At 40.0% G+C, this 13,521-nt stretch overlaps 1 pseudogene; it reads left to right on the top strand.

The window, feature by feature from the left end:
• The window catches only part of LOC102532509 (sorting nexin-21 pseudogene), a 63,867-nt pseudogene extending 51,402 nt beyond the window's left edge, over nucleotides 1–12,465 (top strand).
• Nucleotides 12,466–13,521: the final 1,056 nt, after the last annotated feature.

Genomic DNA, 13,521 nt, shown 5'->3' with positions numbered 1-13,521 from the left:
CTCTTGACGGAAATAATAGGCAAGGAGCTATGGGTACATTTTATTTGAAGAAAATAGATAAAAATTATGAAAACAACAGCTCCGTATTCTTTCTCCTTCCTTTGGGGTCTACATTTTAAGCAATCCAGGGATTCTCATCTCAGTACATTACTAGACTATCTTTTGGAATATTCTCCGATTGATTTTTTTTTCCCTTCAACAAGAGTATGAATTGCTGCTGCCTGCCCCTTGGCCATCCTTGACCCTCCCAAGGCAACATCTTGGAAGACATCCATCACACAGGCGCACAGAATTCCCATGTATGGTCAGATGTTAGACGCTGATTCCAAACTCTGGCTGGTAACAGGCTGTGGTCTAATGGGGTATTTACAGCTGAAGGAAAAAAAACAAAAAGAATGAAACAGATTGCTTCCAGAAGCTGTGCATCTGCCCCTGGTAAGACGGCTGGTTTGACACGCTCAGCAAAGTGCATGAAGAACTCTCACACGTCACAGTGATTTGGTTAATTGGGTAAAGATAAGAGTTTCTGAATAGCAGAATCAGTTTGCCATATTGGCCTGGCACCCAGGGACATGTGATGAAAAAACAGCTCGGCTGTCTGGATGCATCTGAATGCTCAGTTATTTCATAAAGCCTGCACTGTGTGTATGGAATGCACATTTGCTCTTATGAATAACAGTAATTGTTTGGCTTGGCCTGCCTTTGTGTGACCGCCAGCTGGCAGTGACTGGAACCGTGACACATGACACTCCAGCTGTGTCCACATGTTTCTGCCTCGCAGTATCCACTTATATAATTTGCTTTTTTGATCAACAGTTGAGCCATTTAAGGGAACTCATCATATTACACGTGCTAGCTACTTCTCTGCAGATACATCTCCTGCAATTTCAAAAGAAGATTTTCATCACTCCCTGCTTATTATGATGATGTTGCGACTTCATTAAACATAGTGCAGTGCCAGATACATTCCTAATTGAACTTGAGTATTTTTCCCTTGAATACACATAATTACAAGACAATAGCTTAGCATTTAATCAAATGAACCATTAAAATAGTAACTAATGATGGTCTTACTATGACTGACAGATCTGACCCGCTATCTTTAACTTTCCCCCCATTTTATTAAGCTTGCTATGTTCGGCGTGGTGTATAATTAGGTTTGTACTGGGGAACTGATAACTACCTGAACTGTGGTAAAGGAGTGTTATCTGCTCGGGTGTTAAAAATTTCTGTTGTGCTACAATCTATTTTCTTCAGAGAGATTTGGAAGAACCAAGCAGAAATTGAACCTGACCCAAAATATACTTGTATTTTTATTACCTTTTCCTGTGAAACTGAAAACATTCACTTAATCCCTCCTTCCTGATACCGAAATGTATGGAACACACACAGTTCTTTCAGCTCTTGGGAAAATTCTGAATTATGCAACCTTGGTAGCTCATGGCCCGGCCAGTGAAACTAGGCCATCGTTGGGTAAAACTCATTTTCGGCTTCTTCTTTTCTGACTGTTTGGAATTCCTCTGATTGCTGAGTTGATTAAATGTGATGAAACGTCAGAAGAGCTGAACCAGAGAACCACGTGGTGACAGTCCTTATGGTCCAGAGAGATGGGTACCTTGGGAAAATGATCCACGCTGCCTGCTAGAGACCTTCTACTGGGAGAAGAGAATAATTCATTTCATCCATTCTTTTAGTACTCAGACCCTCCCGGGTCATGGGAGAAGGCAGAACATTAGCAATACTGGAGGAATTCAATACAATAGCTGTTAAAAAAAAAAAAAAAAAAAAGCTCAGTGAGGAGGGGAGGGGGCAAGGGAAAGTCCAATATCTATTAAACTTGTTGTCAGGAGACCTGAATTCTAGTTCCGGATCTGCCACCAACTAGTTGTGCTGCCTTGGGTGAAGAAATATCTTACTTCTCAAAGCATCAAATGTCTGACTCTTAAGAGGGAGGAAAGATGGGAGGAGAGAGAGTGAAAAAGAGAGAGAACAGGAGGGGAGGGGAGACAAGATACAAAGAAAAAGAGAGAGACTGAATAATAAATAGGGTCCAGGAGGACAATCATCATGAAAAGAGCCTGGAAAGAATAAAATATCCTGTAAATTCAAGACATCAAAGAATAATGGACAGGGAAGTCAAAATCAAGGGATACATATGTCTTACTGAGGAATACACTTCATCCAAAGCTGGAGAGAGAGGTGAGAAGTTTCAGCTGAGTGGTAGTGTTTTCTGATGGGCATCGGAAACAGGGAAACAAGGTGAGAGTTGCTTGAATAAGTTATTCTCAGCCAACTTCACGTCAAGAAATCTGGAAGCAGGAAGGCATCAGAAATCTTATGGCCAATCCTTTATGTTTTACCAACTAGGAAACTGAGTCACAGCAAAGGGCATGGAATTGCCCAAAGCCCACGCAGCCAGATGGTGGCACAGCGTGGAAACTCGCGTCTCCTGACACACGCCAACTCCAGCTTTCACTGTTGACCTTGGGAGAAGGCACTCGGTCAGAAGACACACCACAGGAGTTCAGAGCATTCCTATGGAAAAATCTTTGTGTTGCTGTGGGAAAATAAGAAGAGGTCAATGGATAAAGTGCCAGACGTTGGCACATGAGCTCACAAGACAATAAAAACCAGGATTAACAACCAGGAACAAAAGCTTGTCACATCTCTGGAGGGCTTTGATGAGAGGCCCGCTAGGACTTAGCAGCCGGCTGTCGGGTCCGGGAAGAAGTGGTAAAAGACAGGACTGGTGTTGGAAGCTTTACCCGATCTGAAGAGTTGGTTTCATGGGAGAGTGGCCACCAGCACAAAGAGTGGAGCAAACAGTCTCCCACCCGGCACTGGCTGACATTTGGGGGGATTTGGAGCTGGAGGACATGGTACAGAGGCAACAGCCCCCAGACAGCGGTGATGTCTGAAGTCAGGAAGCCGACAATGTCATGGTTTTGGGTGGTCCATCTGCTTGGAATAAGACCCCGGCCAGCAGCTGGAGTTACCAGAAGCGGGGTCCAGCTTTTAAGGGAAGAAGCCTACAAGAACTCGAAGTGTCTCTGGCACATGCTGGATGCAACAGTGAAGCACAAGGTTAAGATACCCCTGTCTAGGTCAAGTGCGCTGGGGTTCAGGGCAGACTCTAGTCTCAACAGACCGTGGGAAACGGGCAAGCCCATCTCAGAGGGAGGACGGCATGGGAGGGTTGAAATTGTCTCCAAGCCCACTTAGGACTCCAGGCTCAGGATGGAAACTAGTTCCACTACTGTGGTTTGAGTCTCCTGAGCCCCAGTCTTTGGTCCGACTGGTTGGCTGACAGACTGGTTTGAAAGTCTGTAGTGATTGCTGCTGAGACATGAGGAACACGGGGGCCCAACGTAACTGCAGACGTTTTTCCCAATTGTGCCAGGTCGTAGTCTTGGAATATTCTCATAGGCTGCAAGTACTGAAGGCAGAGACCAGGTGTCTGGGTTTGCTTTTATATGCCAGGCACCCCTCATAAGACCAGCTACGTAGTAGTCATCAATACATCTTTGTGAAAAAGATGAATAAATATGCAGACTCCTCCCTTACGCTATTGGCCATTCCAACATTACTTCTCTGATAGTAAGACCTAAACTAACACTGCTGGTGGGCGCCTTTCCTGTTTTTTAGAGCTTTCCAGGTCTATAGCCACAGCAGACTCAAAACTCTGGTTGCAATAGAGGATCTTATCTAAACTGACTGTGTGTTTGGGAGGAGAGGCAGAGTATATTTCCTTCACCATCTCTGTGTCCTTTTTCTTACTCAGAGAGTTCACAGAGTTTAAAGGGCACTCCAAGAGAAGAATACACATTTATAAAAAGGAGATCAGAACACCACATGTTTGAACAAGAGCGTAATCTCTCTTTAGTGTTATCAAGCGGGAAGTAGCAGGAAAAAGAAAAAAACAGTTCAGATTTGAACAGCATCCAAAGTGTCAGTGCCTTATTTAATGCAGCTGAATTTTTTAAGAAGCAAAAATCATTCATTTATTTTATTGTTTTATTCATTTATTATTAAATTCCCTCTGCTCAATTTCTCCATTGTAAAATCAGGATAAAAATAATAATCTCCTAGGATGGTTGTGATGATTAAAAGCGCTTATAGAAACAAAAGATTAAGAAAAGGTTAATCAGTAAAGGTTAGCTGTCATCATCATCACCACCACCATCCCCCTCGCAGACAAAGCACTTATTCAGAGAAGAACCTAACTGAAGACCGTGAGCTCCCTGAGGGCAAGGGTTGTGGCTCAGTTACTGTTGCTGCCTGTCAGTATAGAGCTCCGACAGCGTGAGCGCTCAGCAAAGAAGGTATGCATAAAGTCCAGCTGAGCCTTGATGGATGAAAAAAGGGGAAGACCGGCAGTAGTAATGTGGAAAGGCACTCTGAATAAATGGTAGTCGGAGTCAGAAAAGATGCAGGGTGGACATGTTTAAGGAGGGCATCCTGCATACGCCTGAACATCCCTGCAGAGAAGTGGGATCATACGGAGCCTTGAAGTGTAGTTAGTGCCTGGGGTAAGGAGAGCTTTGAAAGCCAGGCTAAGACGGTTGGACTTTGTTATAAATCAGAGTGTTCACAATTCCTTCCCCTACCAGAGAAACGGTATTTACACTTAACACAACATAAATGACACTTATGCGTATACTTAATAAATGACAGCCAACTCTATCTAAGCAATTATACAAGAGTTGCAATGAGAGTGAATTTCAGTCACTAATTTCATCGGGGGCAAACATTTACTTTATGAGAGAAACTGTGAGAGAGCTGAGGTTGCAGGATCTAAGGAAAGACAGATGCTTCTGAAGAGAAAACAGGACGTGAGTACAGATTCAATCTATGCAGAGCACAGGAGGAAGATAAGATAGTCACACAGTGGGTAAAAAGATGTTAGCCAATAATTTTAATGAATTGATAAAGGCTGAGTGTGGGCTATTGTGAGAACATAGAATCACTTTGAGCCATAGAATACAAAGGTAATTCATATCCAGTTGCAGACTCCCTTCACCTGGTTTGCCCCTCCACTCAGCCCTCTTCCCTCGGGCAACCCACTAGTTTGTTCTCTGCATCTGTGAGTTTTGTTTCATTTTGTTTTATTCTATTTATTTGTTGGCTTTATTTTTAGATTCCACAATATAAGTGAAAACATACAGTATTTGTCTTTCTCTGTCTGACTTATTTTACTAAGCATAATACCTTCCAGGTCCATCCATGTTGCTGCAAATGGCAAAATTTCATTCTTTTTTATGGTTGGGTAATATTCCATTGTGTAGTGTGTGTGTGTCTATGTGTGTGTTGTGTGTGTGTCTTGGCTATTACTGATAATGTTGTTATGTACATTGGGGGTGCATATATCTTTTTGAATTAGTATTTTCATTTTCTTTAAATAACCAGGAATGAAATTGCTGGGTCATAAGATAGTTCTATTTTTAAAATTTGAGGACCTTCCACACTGTTTTCCATAGAGGATGCACCAATTTACATTCCCACCAACAATGTACAAGAGTCCCCTTTTCTTCCCCTTTGCTCTCCAACATTTGTTATTTGTGGTGTTCTTGATGACAGCCATTCCTGACAGGTGTGAAGTGGTATCTCATTGTGGTTTTGATTTGCATTCCCCTAATGATTAGCAATGTTGAGCATTATTGACCATCTGTATGTTTTCTTTGTAGAAATATCTATTCAGATCTTCTACCCATTTATTAATCAGGTGGTTTTTTGATATTAAGTTGTATGCATTCTTTATGTATTTGGGTATTAACCCCTGAGCAGACATATCATTTGTAGATGTCTTCTCCTATTCAATAGGTTGCCTTTTCATTTTGTTGATGGTTTCCTTTGCTGTACAAAAGCTGTTAAGTTTGATAAGGTCCCATTTGTTTATTTTTGATTTTGTTTCTCTTGACTGAAAAGACATCCAAGGAATTATTGCTAAGATTGATGTCAGAGAGTTACTGCCTCTGTTTTCTTCTAAGAGTTTTAAGGTTTCAGGTCTTACATTTAGGTCTTTACTCTCTCCTGAGTTTATTTTTGTACATGGTGTGAGAATGCAGTCTAGTCTTGGAAGGTGGATATAGCTCAGTGGTAGAGCACATGCTTAGTGTGCATGAGGTCCTGGGTTCAATCCCTGGTACCTCCATTAAAAAAAAAAAAGAAGAATGTAGTCCAGTCTCATTCTTTTGCATGGAGCTGTCCAGTTTTCCCAACACCACTTACTGAAGAGATTGTCTTTTCCCCATTGTATATTCTCAGCTCCTTTGTCATAGATTAATTGATCATACATGTGTGGGTTTATTTCTGGGCTCTCTGTTCAGTTGCATTGATCTATGTGTCTGTTTTTGTATATGGCCAATTAATTTTTGAATTAGCTACAATGGCAGTTCAACGGTAATGCAAGCCCACCACAGATTCTCACCGAGTATTATTATAATAGCACCATACATAGGCTTATCTTATTAGAACTGCTGAAAATCAAAGTCAAAGAGAGAAACCTAAAAAAGCAGCTGTAGTGGGGGGGGAAAGGACATATTTTCAAAGGGACAACAATAAGACATAAGACTGACTTTGAAACAGAAAATACTGGGGAAAAAAAGATAATGAAAAAGATATAATGGAATGACATCTTCAAAGTGCTCAAAGGAAATAACTGAAATCTAGAATTCTGTATTCATATACAGTATTTTTCAAAAATAAATGCAAGATAGTTTTTATTTTAGTTAGGATTCAGAAGGATACAAAAGATTGTGGTTCCCATAGTAACCCAGAGGAAACTGAAGAGTAACCAGATAAGGAATAAGAAAAACCCAGATAAAATTAAAATCATGTTTTTATTATTATAACCAGCTAGCGAAGAGTACTACAAACAAAGAATCCTTGACAAACTAAGTTCTAGAGGAAAATTATTCCTTCATAAGTGAACAGAAAGTCATGGCAGCTTCCATACCTAGAGTGTGACCATGCTGGGGACAAGTGAATAGGAGAGTCAGCTTCTCATAATCAAAGAGACTGTGTGAATGAGGAGAAATCAGACAAGTCTTAGAATATTGTGTAAGTTGAGAGGACATATTGGAATCTGGATGAACCCCCCAATGCAAAAGCAAAATTGGTGGACCTGAGAAATATATTCCTTAACCATATCCCTGAATTTTTGCCAAGAAAACAATAGTGGAGGGGGTTTGGAAGTCTAATGTTATTCATTTTCATAGTAATTGAATTTTTGGCTCCTGTTGAATCCAAAGGTAAAACAAATTTATCATGAACTACAGCAAAAAAACAAAAACAAAAACAAAAAAAAAACCTCTCAGTTCTAATACTGAAAAGATTTTTAAAAAGATAGCAACAAAGGAAATTAGGGGTTGAACAGTTCACAGGTGAACTCAATATAATTCAAGCCGCCATTCAGTTTGGTCCTAAGAGGAACCCAAATGATCAACCCTTAATCCTAACTGCCAGACAGACGAAAGGGATTTCACTATCTGGTGAATAAACTAAACAAAACAAAACAATATTATACTTTTGCTTCCACTATTCTTTTGTTCACAATGGGATAAATTTTTTTAAGTATAAAGCTTACAAAAAGTAGGAGAATGTAACCATGATGAAAAGAAAATATAGTCAATAAAAGTAGAACCAAAAATGACAAAATTGTTGAAATTAGTGGACAAGAACTTTTAAAACACACATATGTTTTAAAAATTCACAGGAAAAAATAGATACAATGAGTAAAGAGATGAACTATTTCTGAAAAGTAATAGAAAGGATAAAAAAGAAACAAATGTAAATTTTTCACCTGAAAGATACAATTTCTAGAATAAAATATCCATTGAATAAGCTCATAGAAGATTAGACACTGTAGAATATAGGTAAAGGGAGCTTAAAGGCAGGTGTTTAGAAATTATCCAAACCAAAGAAGGGAAGGATAAAGTATTTAAAAAAAAAAAAGGAGAGACAGAGTATCAGTAATCTTTGAGATAATATCAAGCAGTCTAACATACATGCATTAGAAGACCCAGAAAAAGAAGAAAGTATAAGGAAGAAAAATAAATTTGAAGAAATAATTGCCACAGTTTTTCCAAGTTTAATAAGGGAAAAAGGCTTCCAGATCCATGAGATCCAGTGAATTCCAATCAGGATGAATAAAAACAAATAAAAATTACACCTAGGAACATCATTTCAAATTGCTGAAAACCAAAGGTAAAGAGAAGGGTTGCAAACTCAGCCAGAGGAAGAGAACACGCATTACGTACTGGAAAACAATGATAAGAAAAATGATTGCCTTCTCATCAGGAATAATGCAAATCAGAAGACATCTCCAAAGTACTAAAAACAAAAACACGGCAAACTAGAATTCTATATCCAATGAAAATATTCTTCAAAAACAGAAGTGGAATAAAGTTATTGTCAAATAAATGAAATTCTAAGTGGAGAATCAAAGCTATAGGACAGGATGAAGAACAGAGATGCTAAAATTGTGGAGAAATAAAAACATATTCACTTTTCTTAAATTCTTTAAGAGACAGTTGTTTAAAGCATAAGTAATAACAATGGTAAAATTTTATGGAATTTATAAATATGTGAAAGCAAAATAAAATAAAACAATAGCCTAAAAAAAGGAAGGGAGGCAAATGGATGGATACTGATACAAAGTTATTATATTATACCTGAAGTAGCAAAATGTTAATCTAAGGGAGACATAACTTAAGAACACATATTTACTGTATATATATATGTAGGACTGAGTCACTATGCTGTACACCAGAACTAACACAACATTGTAAGTCAACTATACTCCAATTAAAAAAATAAATTTAAGAATTTAAACAGAGGCATATTTGATTTCTAGAGAAATTATTTTTTAAAATGAAGCAAGGATGTGTAGACAAAAGAAGACAGACAAGGAGAAACAAAGGAATAGGGAACAGATCTAGAACAGGAATAAAGAACAAGATGGTAGACTCAACCGTACCAGCCACTGTACTACAGTTAGATAAAATATCCATTGCCATTAATAAGTGCAGTTGACCCTTGAACAACAGGGGTTTGAGCTGCACAGGTTCACTTATCCATGGATTTTTAAAAAATAAATATCTTGGAATGTATTTTGGAGATTTGTGACAGTTTAAAAAAACTTGCAAACTGTGCTGCCTAGAAATATAGAAAAAAGAAAAAAATTAGGGTATATCATGAATGCATAAAATATATGTAGATCCTAGTGTAGTTTATCACTTACTACCATCAGATCTATTATAAAAAGTTAAAATTTATCAAAGCATTCTCACACTTACCATACACGGTACCCTTCACAGTTGAGAGAAATGTAAACAAACATAAAGATGTCCTGTTAAATCATAACTGCGTCACATTAACTGTAGCACATAGTGTACTGCTATATTAATTCCGTAGCCACGTCGGTTGCTATTGTGGTGAGCTCAGATATTGTGAGGATCCGCTTAAAACATATGTGATGGTAATCATCTCCAAGAGAGCATTTTGTCCCTCCAGTAAGTTGCCTACCACAGTAAAAGGTGATCTCTCATGGTTCTCACGTATTTTTTATCATGTTTAGTGCAATACCATAAACTTTGACTAACACCATGGGACCCATACGAGGCACCACTAGTGATGCTGGAAGTTCTCCCCAGAAGCAGAGAAAAGTCATGACATTATGGGACAAAGTTGAATTGCTTGATATGCACAGTAGATTGAGGTCTGCAGCTGCAGTTTCCCGCCATTTCAAGATAAATGAATCCAACCTAAGGACCGTTGTAAAAAAAAAAGAAGAGGAAATTTGTGAAGCTGTCATGGCAGTTACACCAACAGGCGTGAAAACCTTATGCTTCATCTCGTGTTGAAAATGCAGCTTTTACATAGGGGCAGAATTGCTCTGAGTAAGGCATCCCTATGGACTGCATATGAGTCAAGAAAAAGCAAGGTCATTATATGACCATTTAAACCAAAAGGAAAGTGAAGAATCTACAGCTGGAGAAGTTAGTGCCAGCAAAGGATGGTTTGATGGTTTTTAGAAAGAGGTTTGACTTTAAAAAAAAAATGTCCAGGTAACAGGAGCAGCAGATGAGTTCCCAGATGCCATCAAGAAAATCACTGAGGAGAAGGGGTATCTTCCTGAAGAGGTTTTTAAAGCAGACAAAAGTGCCCTATTCTGGGGAGAGGGGGCGGAAATGCCACAAAGGATATTTATTGGTAAGGAAGAGAAGTGAGCACCAATTTAAGGCAGGAAGGGATCGGCCGGCTCTACTGTCTTGTGCGCAGGTCTGTGATCAGGGCTGTCCTTATCTGTAAAGCTGCTAACCCCTGAGCCCTGAAGGGAGAAGATAAACACCAGCTGCCAGTCTTCTGGCTGTACAACAAGAAGGCCTGGACAACCAGAACCCTTTTCCTGAGTTGGTTCCATCAGTGCTTTGTCCCTGAAGTCAGGAAGTGCCTTGCCAGTAAGGGATGGCCTTTTAAAGTTCTTTTGATATCAGACCGTGCCCCTGGCCACCCAGAGCCTCATGACTTCAACACTGAAGGCTTGGGGGTGGTCTGCTTGCCCCCAAACACAACATGTCTAATTCAGCCTCTAGATCCATGGGTCATAAGGACCTTTAAGGCTCATTACACACTGGACTCTGGGGAAAGGATTGTCAGTGTGTCAGTGCTGTAGAAGAGACCCTCGAGACATCATGAAGGTCTGGAAGGATTACACCGTCGAAGACACCATTGTTGTTACCGAAAAAGCCATGAAAGCTATCAAGCCGGAAACAGCATATTCCTGCTGGAGAAAATGGTGTCCAAATGTCATGCATGACTTCACAGGATTTACAACAGAGGCAACTGAGGAAATCATGAAAGAGATTGTGGATATGGCAAAAAAGGTGAAGGGTGGCTAGAGTTTCAACATATGGATAAGGTTAAGCTTACGTAAGGTTAAGCTAAAAGAAGCCAGATACTCAAGTGTACATGTGCATAAATCTTTTCTATATAAAGTTCAAAAAAGGCAAAATGAGATTATGGTGACAAACATCAGTAGAGTGCCCATCTTTGGAAAAGAAGACACAAGAGGGCTTCTGTGTTTGCTGATAATGTTCTGTATCTTGATCTAAACCTTGAACCCAATACACAGTGATCTATCTAGCCACACCACTGTGCTCACCTTGTAAAACCTCACATAACTGTCCACTTGAGATTTGTGCATTTAAAGTATGCATGTTTTACTAAAACTAAAGAGTTGAAAAGAACACACCTCTGCCCAGCGGACAGCGCAGGCAAGGACCCACAATGGAGAGGCAACAGCCCAGCTAGGTCTCAACTGCGAGGGGTGTGAGTGGAGATGCCTCCAGATGATTCCAGACTTCAGCTTTGTTCAGACGGTGTCCTGCCCAAATTTGTGACCCACAGAAACCCGGAGACATGACGAAATGATTGTTGTGGGTTGAGGGGGATGGTGGTTGCACAACAAAAGTAAACTGTAGGGACATCGATTGGCAGTGCCTCTAGCATTGTGTGCAAAATGGTGTTTCACGGCACCTGCACCTGCACCCAGATCATCATCTTCAAAAACCTTGGCTTTAATTCACAATTTGTGTGGATTCTTTTTGTGATAGGGATTTAAAAGGTATTTCATTTTTTTTTCTGATGGGAAGAAGTTAAAGAATCAGATATGGATTCTGTGTGAGACTCAGAACACTGAACATTTAGTCCGTTGCATAGAGTAGCTTGTTTTCTCCTTCTCTGAGTTGCTGAATGGTGTTCAGCCCTTGGTGTGGCCTTGGTTTCCAATAGTAGGAATGTTCCCAAGAGGATATTAAGCTAATGGTAATGATGGCAGGCTCTGTGAGCCGTAGGAATGAGAAGAAGTTGCTTTGCCAAGTATTTGGTGAACTCAGTAAATGCCTTGAACATAGAAAAAACTATCCTGTTGAAATTTTGGCTTAATATTAAAATATTATTCAGCATTTTCCATGAATTACCATTTAGGGCAGAGGAAAGCAAACATATGAGATGGAAGAATTAGAGGCAGAACTATTTCTGTGAAATCTTGGGTTTCGTCTTTGGGATTCATGCAAAGTTTGTGTTCTATTTTTTTAATGTTTTTACTAATCTGAAAGAAATATTTTTACCCACATCTTTGAGAAAGTTAGAAACCAAAGGGTGACGTGCCATGCTTACATTAGGTTTGTGGTATCCCAGTTTGAGAAGCATGGGATGGCTATGCCGCACATGATAAACAGCACTGTAATGGGAATATATCTACGTTTTCATCCAGATATGTCATTGCAGTTATTAGTTATCCAACAACAGCAAAATTGGACCCTCTTGTTTTTTGTTCACACAATCTTTATTCATTAATTGCTTTATTCAACAGGTATTTAGTGATTGTCTCCTCTGGACCAAGTTCTGCTCTCATTGCCAAGATACGTAAATAAACTAATCAGATAAACATCCCTGCCCTTGTGGAGTCTGCATGCAAGTGGAGAAAGAGAACAAGCAATAAGCATAACAGCTAAGCAAATGTTAGGCTTATTGGAAACCAAAGAGAAAAGACAGCAGAGTCGAGCAGGGGATCAGAAGTGTGGGATGTGTGTGCCCTGGTCGGAGGAGTGGTCGGCTTCAGTGACAAGGTGACATTTGAGCAACTACTTCAAGGTGCTGAGGGAGTTAAGAGGTAAGTGTGCCTGGAGGAGAATGAGTGAGAGAAAAGGAATTAAATAGGAAGCTTATAGGCAATTTGGGACAATCACATAAATCAGCGTAAGGACTTTGACTTTGACTCTGAACAAAATAGGGAGCTGGTGTGGCGTTTTGAGCGGAAGTGACGTGACCTGATTTAACGTTTCAAGAAGATGATGCTGGCGGCTGTATTAAGAGTAGCCTAGGGAGACCCAGGTAGGAGCAAGGCAATTGGTCAGGTGTGTATTGAACTGTTCCAGGCAAGGAACAAAGGTAACATGGAACAGATGGCAGGGAGGGGTCAGATTCTGGGTATATCCTGAAGATAGAATGGACAGGATTTGCTCACGGATTTCATGTTGGCTTGGAGAGAGAAGTAAAAAAATGACTTCGAGGTTTTTTTGACCCGAGCAACTGGAAGACCGACTGAGATGGAGAAGGCTACATGTGGTGTGTGTTTTAGGGTAAGATCAGGAATCAGTTTTGAACATGCTGAGTTTGAGACGTCTGTGGAATTAATTCCACATCCCAGTGGAATTAATAATATATATCAATATATATAGTATATATATCTGGAGTGTAAGAGACAGGTCTGGACTTAAGTTATAATTTGGGGGGGAAGTCGCCCACACATTCGTAGTGTTTAAAGCCATGAAACTAAAAGAAATCTGCCAAGGAGTGAATACAGAGAGAGGAGAGGGCCAAGAACGAAAGCCTGGGCCACTCCAACATTAAAAGCGGGCAGACGGGATAACGGGAGAAACTAACAACAGAACGTGAGAAGAGATGAGGGAAAACCAAGCAAAGAACGTTTCAAGGACGAGGGAGTGACGTCACTGA

Source organism: Vicugna pacos, chromosome 15 (assembly GCF_048564905.1).
Source record: "Vicugna pacos chromosome 15, VicPac4, whole genome shotgun sequence".
NCBI classification, from domain to species: domain Eukaryota; kingdom Metazoa; phylum Chordata; class Mammalia; order Artiodactyla; family Camelidae; genus Vicugna; species Vicugna pacos.
Note: the sequence above shows the minus strand (reverse complement) of the source record. Positions and strands in the feature narration are given on the sequence as shown.